A 14,828-nucleotide genomic window follows, 5' to 3' on the forward strand; every position below is an offset into this window, starting at 1 on the left:
GTGCAATACAAACCGACTTTTATCGAATATCGAAAAATGTAAAAATATGTGTTTTACACGCAAAAAAACAATTATAGATTATAACTATAATTTATTAGATTCTTCCTCGCTTTGTAAGCTTTCCGTTTTCTCTGATTTAGGTGTTATTCTTGACAGTAAATTAACGTTCTGTGACCATTATAACTTTATAGTTAAAAAAGCTAACAAGATTCTAGGTTTAATTAAACGTTTTTCTCGTGACTTTCGTGACCCCTACGTCTTTAAACTTCTTTATGTATCATTTGTCAGGCCAATACTTGAATACGGCTGTGTTATATGGGCACCATCCTATTCAGTCCATATTGACAGACTTGATCCAAAAAAGATTTATGCGTTTTTGTCTTCGTTTTCTTCCGTTTTCAAAAATATTCACACCATCTGCTTATTCTCAGAGACTTTTGCTAATAAACCTCCCTACACTTTCACAACATAGACAATATCACCAATTTTGTCCGCAACAGCTCTGAATCGTCTAAATTTTAGCTATTGTCAAACTAGCATAAGAAGACAGATACCTTTATGTCCGATCTTTAGCAGAACTAACTATGGTATGAATAGCCCTTTAAATCAATTGATTTCAGTCTTCAATAAATTTTATAATTTAATTTCATCTGTTAATGACAATGTTTAAAGTAAACAATTTAAAGAAAGCTTTTTTAATATGTTATAGTATTTATTTATTTCTATGTCAATTAAAATTTTAAATTAAAAAAAGAGTGTGGCAAGGCATTCCACATTCGCATAGTACGGCTAAAGAACGAATCTCTGCACTTGACAGTACGACCGAAGTTGGGCTCGAGGGTATATTGATGAGCATTCTTAGAAGCGCGAGTATTACGGTTGAACTGTTTAAGAGAGCATAAACCATTAAAATAACGTTAAAAGAGGGTGTGACAAGAAACATTTCGACGATGTTCAAGTGACGCAAATGATCTTATGGCGGTAATATCACCAATCAATCTAAATGCTCTACGTTCAATACAAAGAGGCTTAAATAAGTTGCAGGAGCACCAACCCAGATATCGGAGTTATACTCAAGCTTTGGACGTATATAAGTCTTGTAGATAACAGCCAGATCTGAGTGATAGAAAAACTTGCATCGCCTTAGAAAACCCAAACATCTTGAGGCATTTTTGGTGACATCGCGTATGTGATCGTTCCACAAAAGGTGGTTGGTGGTACACATACCAAGAAAATCGATGTTCAGTCTCCTCGATGCAAGTGCCATCTATGGATAATGGCAAAAAGGGTATATCTCGATTTAAAGATACAAGACAGCATTGGGTTTTTCGAAGTATTAAATTCCATGCGGTTTTTAATCCCCATTGAACAATGCTGTTTAGCTCGGAATTTAATGAACTTATCATATTTTGTCGTTGCAGTTCCACATCCGAAGAAGAGGGATGTGAATCTGAAAACGAATATGAAAAGCTAAGAGTACTTTTGGTAGCGAAACAATGTTTTGGATTAGATGTTGCAGACAGGAGATCGTTAGTAAAAATGAGAAAGAGTGTTGGGGATAGAACAGAGCCCTGGGGCACACCAGCATTTATTTTGTGGTTTTCATACTTGAATCCATCCAATACAACTTGTATTGATTTGGCCACACATTTCGGCCGAAATGGTTATTTCGTGTTTAATGTAAGCTATAAGCTCTTTCAAAGTCGTTGACATAAACCAATGACTTAACGTAGCGCCAAAAAATGGTATGTAGCTGTTACATCGCACAAACGAGGCCGCCAATTAAGTGGTCGATTTCTTGAGATAACACACTCCACACTTACTCCTCAATAAATCGACTTTAACGTTTGGCATCCACTGAGAACCCCATGTCCTCATGTCATTCATTTTAGAGAATTGGGTTAAATAATAATCGGGAATTAAGGCGCAGTCATGGTGGCCATTCACAGTAACCAACGAAAAAATGTGGTGCAAAAACGCCGCTGTCATGCCAACCATACCAGACACTTATTTGATGTAAATCAAATGGTGATTCGTGAAGCATGTTTTTATTTTAAACAGCCCATATTTTGCTTACTGACGAAACCATTGAGCCAAAAATCAGCTTTGTCAATGAAGGCGATTATTCGATAAAATTCATCATCTTGGCGCATCTCCTTCAGATTCGAGTCGATGAACATATGTCGTTACAAATTCTCCATTGCTACAATTCTTGAGTCAGCTTGATATTTTATGAGTTTAAATAAAAATCGAAATGCAAAATACTTCATAATGTGATTGAAACGATACCCAATTCTTAAAAACACTGAGGAATTGACTGATTTGGATTGTTTGCTACGGACGCCTAAACGGCATCGATATTTTCAACGCTTTTGACCAAACGTTGTCTTACTGGCAAGACAATATCACACAACCAATATGAAGACTCAAATTTGTGTACTTAACATGTTATTGCTTTTTTTACTAGGACGAAAATTACAAACGAAAGTTGGAGTTCACTCTCTTAAAGTTGGGGTCACCGGCTTTGAATTTCGGTTGATTTTTTTATAATTTGCAGACACTGCTCGTTCGTGTATCTTACTATGATGAAAATGTTGAGTGTACTGCATAAATTGACTGTGACAGTTTGACGATTAGTCTAAGGGTGCATTCAAAAATTAAAATTAAAGTTGTAAATTCTCTATTGGAAAATCCAGAATAAAAAAAGTGCGTATACGCCTGAGTGTACCCAACTGATTTTCCGTTTTAAAACGATACTTTAATCATAATTTTGTGGTTGTACGTTAAATAAAATTGTTGGATTATATTGATAGCCCTTATTTTATTCATTTCACACACAATATTGCATCTTATTTTGCATAAAAGCTTGAAAATTCAGTTAATTAAAGAAGTCGTCTAGTACCAACAAACGTCGTATCTTCTCTGTGAATTTTTCATTAAAAAGTCATTAAAATTATCCGATTTTTCTTCGTTTTCAAATCATTTTTAGCGATGAGTCAAATTTGTACCTCGGAGACTACGTTACTAAGCAGGTTTGTCTTATTTGAGGCTCGAGAATTGTTGAAATCTCTTCCTCTTCAACGTGTCACTTATTGGTTTTTTATTGGACTTTACCTATTCGAAAATGCTACCAAGATAGTTATGACTTCAATGACCGAAATTAGAAAATATTAACGTTTTATTTTTGTCAGCAAAACGTTGAAAGCAACGAGTGCAACCGTAGCCTTATAAGTTAGTTGACTGAAATCGCTTTCAATTATGACTGCTTTACCTTTCTTTTTACAATAAACATCATAAACATGTATTTTTGAAACCTATAAACTGACAGATTTCTTGTCTAGAGGTTTGTCCTTCCCATGATATTAACTTTACTCTTAAAAGCTAAAACCAAAAGAGAAACCAATGCATCAAAAAATGTTTGCCTTGACGAAAAGATATAGATCTGAACTTTTACACAAAATGTCACATCTTAAATCTGGAAGTGGATTCTATTTTCTCATCAAATTTTAAAATAAATATGGCATAGGTTTTAGATGCTTCTAAATCAATTTTTTGTTTAGTCTGTAAAAAATCCTAGAGCCTATCAATTCTTTCGGGATCCATCTTTAATTCGGTTTCCTTGAGCTTTCTTCTGTAATATGGTCTTATATCATATATCTTTGGTCCTGGTTGTTTGTACAATCGCTGGCATTCTGCATCTGTCCTCTGTACAGTGTGTAGTGCAATATGCATTCACAACACACCACCTTCAAAAACTGTAGCTCACTTCACGATTTAGGATTTATACGTCCATACATATATGGATATAGGTTTTATGTACCTTTGCTTACATAAGATCATCATATACATATGAAGTTATGTAGAAAATGTGAAATTGCCTTTACGTCTCCTTGAAATAATAAATGTTGCTGATGCTGTTGAAGCTGCTCCTAAATGTTGTTGGTGCGCTAGGTCGTTCATCGTTTTCACCTCATCTCCATCATGATACTATACCACCCTCTATTCAGGACTTTCGTACCATAATACCATAACCAAATATATACGCCATCTTTCTCCTACTCCCGTTTCTTTTGTGTGTTGTGTTGATTCCTCTATATCCTCGTTGATGTCGTCGTCGTAGTCATCGTCGTCGAAGGTTTGTTTTTGGGTGGCTGACTGACTAACTGCCTAACCCCACGACGACAGATGGACTGACTGACTAACTACGGGAATTTCGTTCAATACAGGACTTGGATACACAGAAACAAGGCGGCAGCATGCGGGTTCTGATGATTCTGCACTGGTAGATAGATGGCCTCTATGATGGCACACACAATATACCTATAGCCACCTTCCTATGTAGCTTCCAAGCTACAGAACATGGCATAGCATTCTTGCTTCTGAAATCGGGCTTCGGCCTCAACATTGGCATAAACATCGGCATCAGCATCAGCTCCAGCATCAACTACGGGTTCGAGTTCGGGTTCGGGTTGATCTCGCATTGGTTTTGGTTAAGGTTTTCCGTATTCTATACACTCTCTGTCCTATCCAAAACCAAATGAGTGAGAATCCGAAGAAAAACAAAACAAAAAAACACTGAAATACCCGACCTGCTGGAAAATAATACAAAAAAAAAAAAAAGAAAACATAAACCCAGTAGCAACACCACATAGAACTCTCGCATCGCAGAAAATAAAAGGAACCCAAAGTATAATAGTGTATTCCCATGAAATGTACTCATCAGTACATAACATACATTTAGTACAAGTAGCGCCGCCGGAAGTGACGGTTTTGCTCGTCTCCCATTTTCTGTAAGAGTGTATGTGTGTGTGTGCTTGAGCAGAATAGAGCAGTGAGCGAGTAGATGTGGATGTGGATGACATCAAGCAAACTTTATCCCAACAATAAAAATAAAAATTCAACCGGTTGGACTTCAAATAAAAGTTTAAACTATTTAAGTAAAGAACACAACACACATTAAAATGACGAACAGTCAGTCACGACACAAACGTTAAATATACATTTTTTTTTGTTCTCAATTTCAATCTGAATTTAAATTAAACAAAAATTATGAACAATATTGTTTGTGTGCGATTTACGATTTCAATTTCAACTTTGGTATAAATCTATGAAGTCATATGCATAGATACAAATATATGTAGATAGATACAAAGGAGAACTATAAAATATACTTTTTTTGTTTGTATATATAAAATGCGCTAGATACATTTGGTTCGTGGAAAGTTTTCGTCGCTTTGTTTGTTTAATTTTTGTTTTGTAAGTGCTGCCCTCTAGAGAAGTTACCACACATAAAAAAATGCTTTCAGTTGGTGTGAGAATTTATTAGATTACTCAACACCCATTGTTTGTATATTATATACTTTGTGCGAACAGTTAAAACATAAAAACAACAAAAAAAAAAACCTACCAAAAAGGAAAAGAATTTCATATATGTATACATGCTCAGCTGAGGGGTGCGATATCAGAGGTGACATTCATTCCACTGCTTCTTTTTCTTAATATTTTTTTTTCTTCCTCTTTCTCCTCCTCCTCCGCCAACTTAGCCTCAACCTCCATTGATTGATGGGGGTTGATGATAGAGAGATGGAGATTGGAATATAGTGATAGGGTAAGGTGGAGCTCAAGGTAGAGAGAAGAATTTCTTTTTTTTCCAGTTAAAAGAAAAATAAAGGAAGAAAGATGAAGTTGAGCTGAAGGTATTTCAGTTTTTTTTTTTTTTTTTGAAAAATCAATAATTTCATTTTCAAGTTTGTTTTATTTTTGTGTTCTGTTGTCTTGCCTTGTTTTGTTGTTTGTTTTTGTGCTCTTTCATATTTACAATTTTAAGAGTCTTGCTTTCTCTCTTTCTCTAGTTTTATCGTCATCAGCACACGTTTCATAAGGATGTTTGTTTTTTTGGTAATGCAATAAACCTAGATATGAATAGAGATACATGGTTATGAAAAAAAATCTAACTTTAATACGATTTGAATAAGAATAAGCTTTTTTATACCCTTTCTTATAAGAAAAAAGGATAATGTATTTGTTTTATATAACCTTAATTTAACATTGTGTCATAGTTATGCAACAAATTTTCGTTGAAACGACACAATTTAAACAAATTTTTTGAAATATTTTGCGCTTGATATTATAGTTAAAATTTTAAGCGTAGAAGAAGATTTAAAGCACCTTAGTTACCTTAAAAAGTGTATCATTCTAAAAACAACATTATATCATTCTTAAAACAACAAAAGTAAGTAAATTATCAACGTGAATAGCAGAGTTATAAAAACTGCAGTCTTTTTGGGACTGCAGTTAAGTCACTAATAAGACTTTTTTCTTCAGTATTTTAACTTACAAAAGTAACTAAGCAGTCAGCAGTTAGTACTTACTTTCTGACTTGGCAGTTAAAAAAAACAGTTAATTGACTAAAAGTTAATTAACTGCAGTAAAAAGACTTACTGACTAAAACTTCTAATACACCAGTTTAAACAAATTTCTGCTGACTAAAAAGACTACAACCAGTTAAAAGAACTGCAGTTAATTAACTTTTAGTCAACTGACTGCTTTTTTTAACTGCCAAGTCAAAAAGTAAGTACTGACTGCTGACTGTTTTTTTTGCAGTTAAATTTCCACAGTCGCAGTATTAACTCACATTTAATAAATTAGTTAATTAACTGCGACTTAATTGAATGCATTACCCAAAAGACTGCAGTCTTTACAACTCTGGTGAATAGGCACCCTGCCATCACTAGATTTGAAAAGTATTGTTAAAAATCACTTAATTTTCGCTTGGAATTTTTGAAAAATTCTCTACTTTACTTTGGAGTTGAATTCCTCCTTATTTCTTAGAAAAAAAAATCAGATTTCAAAATCAATCGATAAGTAAATTCTTTCAATAAAAGAGAAATTTTAAATCTTCAATCTCTTAATTTAATATTGCGTTTAAAAAAATGTTCAGTAAAAATAAATAAGGTGGCGCAAAAGTCTATTGAGAGCAAGGGCCTAGTGACTAACAACTCTCAACCACTCCTGTGTTCGAATTATGTTGTCAGGGATGGAGGGGACCTACAGTTTGAAGCCGAATCCGGAAAACTATTTTGAGAAAGCACTTTTTATGACAAGAATTAATCTTAAAAGATTTTTAAATTCCTCGAAAGAGGCAGTGGCCCTGACAAAAACTTAAGATGGCATGAATTAAAATCAAGATCTTTGGCATGCCAGCCCTACGCACAAGAACTACAAAAATGTTCATTTTTTTACTTATTTTTCAAAAAAAAATCCTCTTGTATTGTTTTATGTCTTCACCTGCCATGCATTAAACTTTATAAAAGACGTTAAGAAATTATGCTAGACGGCCACCACAACTATACCAGAGTTTGGGTTATGTTTGTTGTCTATACACTTGCCAAGCGAGTCAACACGTCAGTCGTTATTTTGTTTTTGTTAATCTAAAGTTCATTTTTATTTATTCATATTAGACTTTGAATTGTTAAAATGTAGTTTGTTGATATTCGAAATTACAAAAAAAAAACATTAGTCCTGACTATAATCTCAAATTTCATCTTTTTCATCAGTCCTATGGCATCAGTACATGCTATTGTTCATCATTTCATGATCACTTTTAAGATGAGTTAGATTTTTTTTTTATTCACAAGCACTCAAGGGGTTATTAGTACCCTTTATATGTTTATATTTAAGCACAGTGAAAGCGTTAGGAAAATAGGGAAGGATTTAAAAGGAGATACCGGTGCACATTGGTCTTAAAGTTCTGAACATCAAAATGGGAGGGAAAAACAGAGTTGGCCAAAGCATTCCACATTATCGATGTGCGCTTAAAGAAAGAATCTCTGTACTTGACAGTACGCCCGAAATTGAGCTCAAGGGTAAACTGATGAGCATTTCTAGAAGTGCGAGTGTTTTTGATTCCCCATTAGACAATGCTGTCAAGATCAGAATTTAATGAGCTTATCATACGCTGCCGTTGAAATTCCACATCCAAAGGACAAAGATGTGAATCTACAAACGAATATGAAAAGCTGAGGATACTGTCGTCGGCGAAACAGTTTAATGGATTAAAAGTGACAGACAAAAGACTTTTATGAATATAAGGAAGAGAGTCGGAGGCAAAACGGAGCCCTGGGGAACCCCAGAATTTATTTTGTGCTTTTCAGACTTGAATCCATCCAATACAACTTGTGTTGAACGGTTAGAAAGGTAATTTCTAATCCAACGAAGAAGAGATTCATCAATACCTAAAGCACGCATTTTCGATAAGAGAGCTTGGTGCTAAACTCTATCAAATGCTTTTGAAATATAAAGTGCAATAACCTTACTTTGTCCAAAACTATGTAAAGATATGTTCCACCTGTTATATGAATAGGACAGATGGAAACGCTTACGTAGTGGTTTTGCCAGCGTTGAAGAACACCTTTCCAGAACAATAGGGGAATACTATCCGGGCCAGCGGATTTGTGTATGTCAAGGTCTTTCAGTACTCTTGCGACTGCACGAGTGCGAAAGAAGATTCGTCCCATAGAATCATTTACGTTCTCAAGAACAGGAGGACTCATGACACTATCCGGTAGCGTCGAATTAACAGCAAAATGTGTTGCAAGCAAATTGGCTTTATCAATCGAGCTTACATAGGGACGAGCATTGGAACCAAGGATGACGTGGTGTTTCGTACAACCAGAAATTTGTACTACCTTTGGGACATTGTAGTATTTATTGCCTTAATTTTTGATCCTGCAAAAATTTGGTTCGTCGAATATAACTATTACAGGTCTTTCTAGCTTGTTTAAACTTATTCCGGTTTTCCTCAGTCGGGTTGGCTTTATAACAACGAAAACTTACCTCTCTGAACCTAATAACCTCTTTACAACTCGAATCAAACCATGAGTTCTCTTTGGGTTTGATAGATTTCACACTATTCGGGATACATTTTTCATTCCACAAAGAATTAAATTTGTTACCATTTCTGGGCTGGAATCCACGTCACTATCGAGGAAGCATAGTGACCAGTTAAAGTTCCTGAAGAATTCGTTGAGACCGTCCCAGTTGGCTTTTTCATTTTGTATGTTGATTACTAAGAAATACTTACTAAAACTATTTGAAAATAGTAAAAGATGTTAAACGTCAAAAGTCTGTTTTGAAAACTTATATAGTATTTTCTCGCAGTATTACATATTAATAATTGTTACTAAGTGATTTTAAGTGATCATTATTAATAATTTTGACTTAATTGCATTAAATTTCATTATAATACTTTCAAAACTGTGTATAACTTGTATCAGTACTATTTAACCTCGTCAGTGACAGGGGGTCAGTCAAATTCTGAAATTTTGAAATATCTTACAATGTACTCAAAATCGCCTGATTGGGAACAATATATTATTTAGATTAGCTATCATATGCACCCGAATATGTTTGTTTGATTTAATAACTATCGTAAACAAAATAACCTCAAAAGTTACCCAGCTTTTATATAATCACTCATATTTGCAAACTTCATTATAGAATGAAGGTTTGTACCAAAAAATGAAAAGAGGGTGTGTTGAACATTTATATTTTAAATACCTCTTTTAAAAAACTGTCGCTTTTTAATGCAGTACTTTAGACAAGTTATCGCCTTTATTCTATTATTATTCTATTACTTTTGGTACCTACCTAGATAGTCTCGACCTAGTCGCTTTTTACCTGTCCTTCAATGTAGGTATGTATAAAATAGTGTTGAATAACAATCAGAGTATTGAATATATGTACATACTGACTTCTTTAAGTATGAAAGATTAAGTTTTCTAGTTTTAATAAACCGTTTTTTTTTTATTCAATCTTAAAATCTATCTTAAAGCTAGACAAAAATTCATAAAACTAGCCTAATTAACCATAACTTACAACTAACTTACTAGTCCCATACGGACACTCTAAGTTAAACAATAACACTTAATGCTAATGTCTTTCGGCCCTAAGATCTTTTTTACTTCAATTCAGTTTTATTTATTTTTGTATTTATTAGAAAATTTAAAAACAACTAAAAGCAATATCTAAATAAACCGTAAAAATCCATATACCTATGCCACTTAAATTTTTACGAACAGGTACATGCGACCCAGTCGTCGATCTCATTTTATTTTAATATGATTAATTTATAAATTGTAAACTCATTTGCCTATCGCTCTGTGTTCACAAATTCATAAATCACTTACCCCTACTTCTCAAATAAAATATGTATGTACATTAAAATAATTCACCACAATACACACACGTTTATCATACCATCCATACATATAAAAATTAAACCAACCGACAAAAACAAAACTCATTCAAACCTTAAAATAAAATTTAATAAATAAAAAAAATAAAAAAACAAACTACTTATAAAACAATACCTACACCTCCTTTATTATACACATTTTGTTTATACATATGTATATATTATTTATATAGTTTTACTTGTTGTAATTTATTTTATATAGATACACATTCCGTCGTCGTCGTCGAAGTCGCAGTATTATGCGATTCTAATTTGGGTACCCATTTTAGTCTCATAGTTGCCTTCAAGCTTTAAAACACCTTCCGACATTTTTATTTTTATTTTCATTTCTCTTCTTTTCTATAAAAAGAATTCTTTCTTAAAACAAAAATTTACAAAAATATAAAATTATTTATGTACATATTCATAAAAATAGATTTATTTATCTACACCCAAATGATTAACTTAGGTATCTTAAAATTGTTGTTTATATTTTTCAAATAAATATTTCAAATTAGTCATACAAAATTTTTAAGCTGGTTATAAATATAATTTAACATAAACCACAAATAAAGTCTATTTATCTACACTTAATTGCTTAAAATCCAACTCAATTAAAAGAGAAACCAAAAATGAACAGGCAAAAAAAAAAAAGAAGGAAGAAAGAAAGAAAAAAACGACAAAAAACAACGTCGAAGGCAACAAGAAAACGACGACAACTGTGTTTTGCTGTGAACTGTATTAAAAGAGAATGCGCGATGGAGAGACTAAATTGTCTGCATCGAACTGCCATAGCCGCCGTATCGCAATCCCAACACAACACAACACAGCAGACGAAAACGACAGACGTCGACGACGACGAGAAAAAATCTAATTCTTCAAACAATTTTCCTTCATCCAAGTGCAAAGAAGAAAATTCCGCACATTTCGCAATTCCAATTCCAAGTTTCCAACCATCACGCAGAACAGAACACGAACTACGAACATGAACTGAACGAACCACCAAATACTGAAAAAGCAACATGGCTGCTATAAACGCTGAGCGCCTGTTACATTGGCGGCTTTGAGATTTCTGTGTTACCTTGCTTTTTATAGCGCTCGCTGCTGGCTGCTGATTTCGGCTTCGGTCTGCCTGCGCTGTCTGTCACCATCACACCACACATGCGGAGGGCGGCCGCGGTAGCGGTAGCGGCACAGTCCCATTCTCCCTTTAAAGTCCCAGTATTTTGCAAAATATTGTAAATAATTCGATGCTTTTCGGAATTCGCTTTGAAAATACAGACATTTTCTAACTCACTCAATCTAACTGAATTTTATGCTCGCCCAGCATATTCCTCGAACATCGAATTCTACCTTCTTTGGCCTGGCCTCTGGGATAAGATAATAAATCTTGCTTGCGTTTTATGTTCCATTCGCTCGCTCTCTTGTTTTGGTTCGCCTTCGCATAGCCGACCGACGTCACCGGCCCCTCTGGCACCCCCTAGCGGCGGTAAGCATAAAAATATAAACACACTCATACAACTGCATGAGTATGTAATACCGGGGTGGGTTGGGTATACCTTCTGCTGAAATGTTTTGAATGAATCTGAATCCGAATCGGAACAGCTGACAGGTTGTGTTGTGACTTGTCATCCGCTATAGTGTAGTGGAGCCACTGTGCTGGTCATCGAACTGCTATCGAACTTGTTTGTTGCTCTCGTATCTGTCAGATACACAGCCACTTGACATCACACACTTCTTTTGTTGAATGAAACAACAAACTGGGTTCAACAAAAAGAGAGAGTATGATAAAAATGCAACCGAATAACAAGAGAACAACGATAAGCGGTGATAAGTGAGCCACAGAGTGTAAACAGAGACAATTTTAGAGCAACAAAGAGAGAGAGAGAGTGAGAGAGAACAATCAGGCGGCCGGTTCGATGAGTTTATCTATCTAATTGTGTGTGCAATTCCAATTCGAATTCCGGCAAGTTGGGGCTTTGTGGTGTGTGCTGTTAGATTAGAGGGCACGACTCCGACTTCCGACACACAGCTGTTTTTCGCAGTAAATTAGAGGCGAAAGAAAATACGGCAGAAAATCAGAGAGAGAGAATAAGAAGAACAAAAACAAACGAAATGGAATGAAAACAAAAATATGAACGAATGCATTTGCCATAGAAGAATCACAGAGAGTGTGGCACTGGTAAACTATGAGGAGAGTTAATATGACTCTCGGGGAGAGTTGGGGGCTGGGGAAAAACTGAATTCTGTGGTGATGATGATGGTGATGACGGAGTATTTTGTATATGCGCGATTCCGGCTATTCCCGGTATTGGTGCTGGTTTTATGGTGTCGCTGTCGTCTACGTCGAAGTCGATGTTGATGTCGAATGACTTGACTATGCAGCAGAGCCAGACCGAGGACCGACCGAAATCAGACGAGCAAAACTGTGAAGATTATACAGAATTGTAATCGTTGATGGCGGTGGCGGGTAAAAACTATAGCTGGCAGCCTGGTAGTAGTCGTATTCGGTACTACGTCGGGTGTATTACGTATTTCGGAACTTTACTCCCGTTTTGTGTGTACATTATTTTTGTTTTTAAAAAACTGTCTGCCTGTCTGTTCTGTCGGTCCGGTCGAATGGTTGGTCGATAGAGATAGAATTGGAATCGGTTTATTTTGACCGATTAATTTATATATTATTTGTGTTTTTGTTCGTCGTCGTCGTGTTTTTTTTTTTTTTTTTAATTTTGTATTATTCTGTATTTAGTGAGACTGACGCGGCCATCTTTTTATAATTTTATTTGTTGTTGTTTTATACCTTCCTACCCACTTATAAATTTTGCTTGCTTTTCGTGAAGGTATTCAATTTATATTTTTTTTTGCGCAGGCATATGTATGTTTTCGATCTTAAACAAACATCCCCCAAGACTATTTTTATGATAATTTTTTTTTCTTTCTGTTTTTATGATGATGTAGAGCTTTTATTTTAATTGATTTTTCGAGTGTTAGTAACAATGATGAGATAAGAGAGGGATAAATACAAAAACAACAACACGACACGAAAAAAACTGACTGAAATTAAATTAAATAATACGAAGATGAATGTTTAGGTTTGAATAAAATTAGTCTATACGATAATTTAGTGTTTTAAGAATATTATGTAGCCTTAGTATATAGAAAAGATTGTTATCGAACAAACGACATTATTAAGTGTGTTAAAATAATAATAGAAATTATGAATTAACAGTTTTTACTTTGTGTACATATTTAATTAAGTCTCCGTTAATTTTACTGAATACAAATTGCAAGGTTATTTTGTGCTTGTTTAAAAATTTAAAACCGTGTTGGCAAAAATAGCCCGAAAAAAAATTTTAAATGCGAAATTTATTTAAAAAGAAGAATGTGTTGGGCGCCATTTAAAAGAACAAAATCACTTTCATGGTATGTAAATACCTGTTTTTGCGATTGTGTCAGCGAAAATATTGCTTAATCAAGAGTACGTACATAATATAGTGTGTAGAAACAAAATTGAAGGGTGTTGATTGAATTGATTTTAATTTTAGACTTGTAGGTATTTTCAATCTAAGCTTTTGTGCTAATGGCTTGTAATTGATGATGATTTCAATTAGTTAGGCTGATTTTAATCATTTTTCTTCTGTCATTTTTCCAATGCAAACATTTTCAAAAGAATTGCTACAGAGAAACAACAAATTTAAACAAAAAGAATCAAATGTTTGCCAAAGCGTTGGGCGCCACTTAGGGACATGCATATAAATGCATCAAGTGAAATACAGTGCATTTACTTGTTTTTGTTTTGAAAATTTAAAGAATATTTTATTTGACTTTTTATCGTATTGAAACAATAGTTTATATGCTCTCTCAGAAGTCTAGACTATTTTCTTTCATGTTTTTGTGTCTAATAATAGAAACTCTAAGAATTTAAATTGGTGTCCATTTCTTTTTTTCAATGCTTAGCGTTGAGGCGGCTACCTTTATTGTACGTTAAAACACTATTCCTCGAGTTCTCTAAAACTGTGTTCTGAGTTCGAGTGCAATTTAAATAAAAGGGTCTCACGTTGGGCGCCACTTAGTATAAATTTATTACATTTTAGTTCTAATTTGAAATTTGAGAGAAAATAATATTCCTACAGGCCTCATATTGCACCTCTAAAAAAAAAATTTAAGTGAAAACGTATTTAACTGTTTTTTTTTTTTAGAAAATGATCTCACATTGGGCGCCATTTAAGAAAAAAACCTTTTTTAAGTGAATTGTTATTGAAAACGTCTGAAAAGTTTTAATGTTAAGCTGTGTGGTTGATTTTGAATGATTTTAAGGGACCCCGCATTGGGCGCCATTTTGGTAATATACAAAAATGAATGTTTTCAGACATTAGATACAAAAAATCAAATTCAACCGCAAATTTATTCACCATTTATTCAATTGCTGAAGAAGCTACACTTATTTTTGGACAAAGACAAAAAGTAGAAAGATGTATGTAGGTAATGTAGGTACCTTCATTCTCCTTCATGTGCAAAATGTACAAACAAAAAATCACCAACATATTAAATGCAAAAAAAACAAAAAAAAAAATAAGACATTTTCTCAGAATAA

General features: G+C 34.1%; 1 protein-coding gene across 10 annotated transcripts in view; it reads left to right on the plus strand.

The window, feature by feature from the left end:
* The window catches only part of LOC129944690 (serine/threonine-protein kinase tousled-like 1-B), a 251,720-nt gene that overhangs the window by 156,626 nt on the left and 80,266 nt on the right, over nt 1–14,828 (plus strand). The window contains exon 1 of one of the 10 annotated variants that reach the window (XM_056054307.1): nt 12,543–12,856. The exons of 5 other annotated variants lie outside the window; for them this stretch is intronic. The gene's annotated coding sequence lies outside the window, so the exon portion shown is untranslated. Of the gene's footprint in view, nt 1–12,542; nt 12,857–12,882; nt 13,075–13,552; nt 13,658–14,828 lie in introns of those variants that run through there. 4 more of the 10 variants (XM_056054303.1, XM_056054305.1, XM_056054304.1 and 1 more) reach the window with 4 other exon arrangements.

This window comes from Eupeodes corollae, chromosome 2 (assembly GCF_945859685.1).
Source record: "Eupeodes corollae chromosome 2, idEupCoro1.1, whole genome shotgun sequence".
NCBI classification, from domain to species: Eukaryota; Metazoa; Arthropoda; class Insecta; order Diptera; family Syrphidae; genus Eupeodes; species Eupeodes corollae.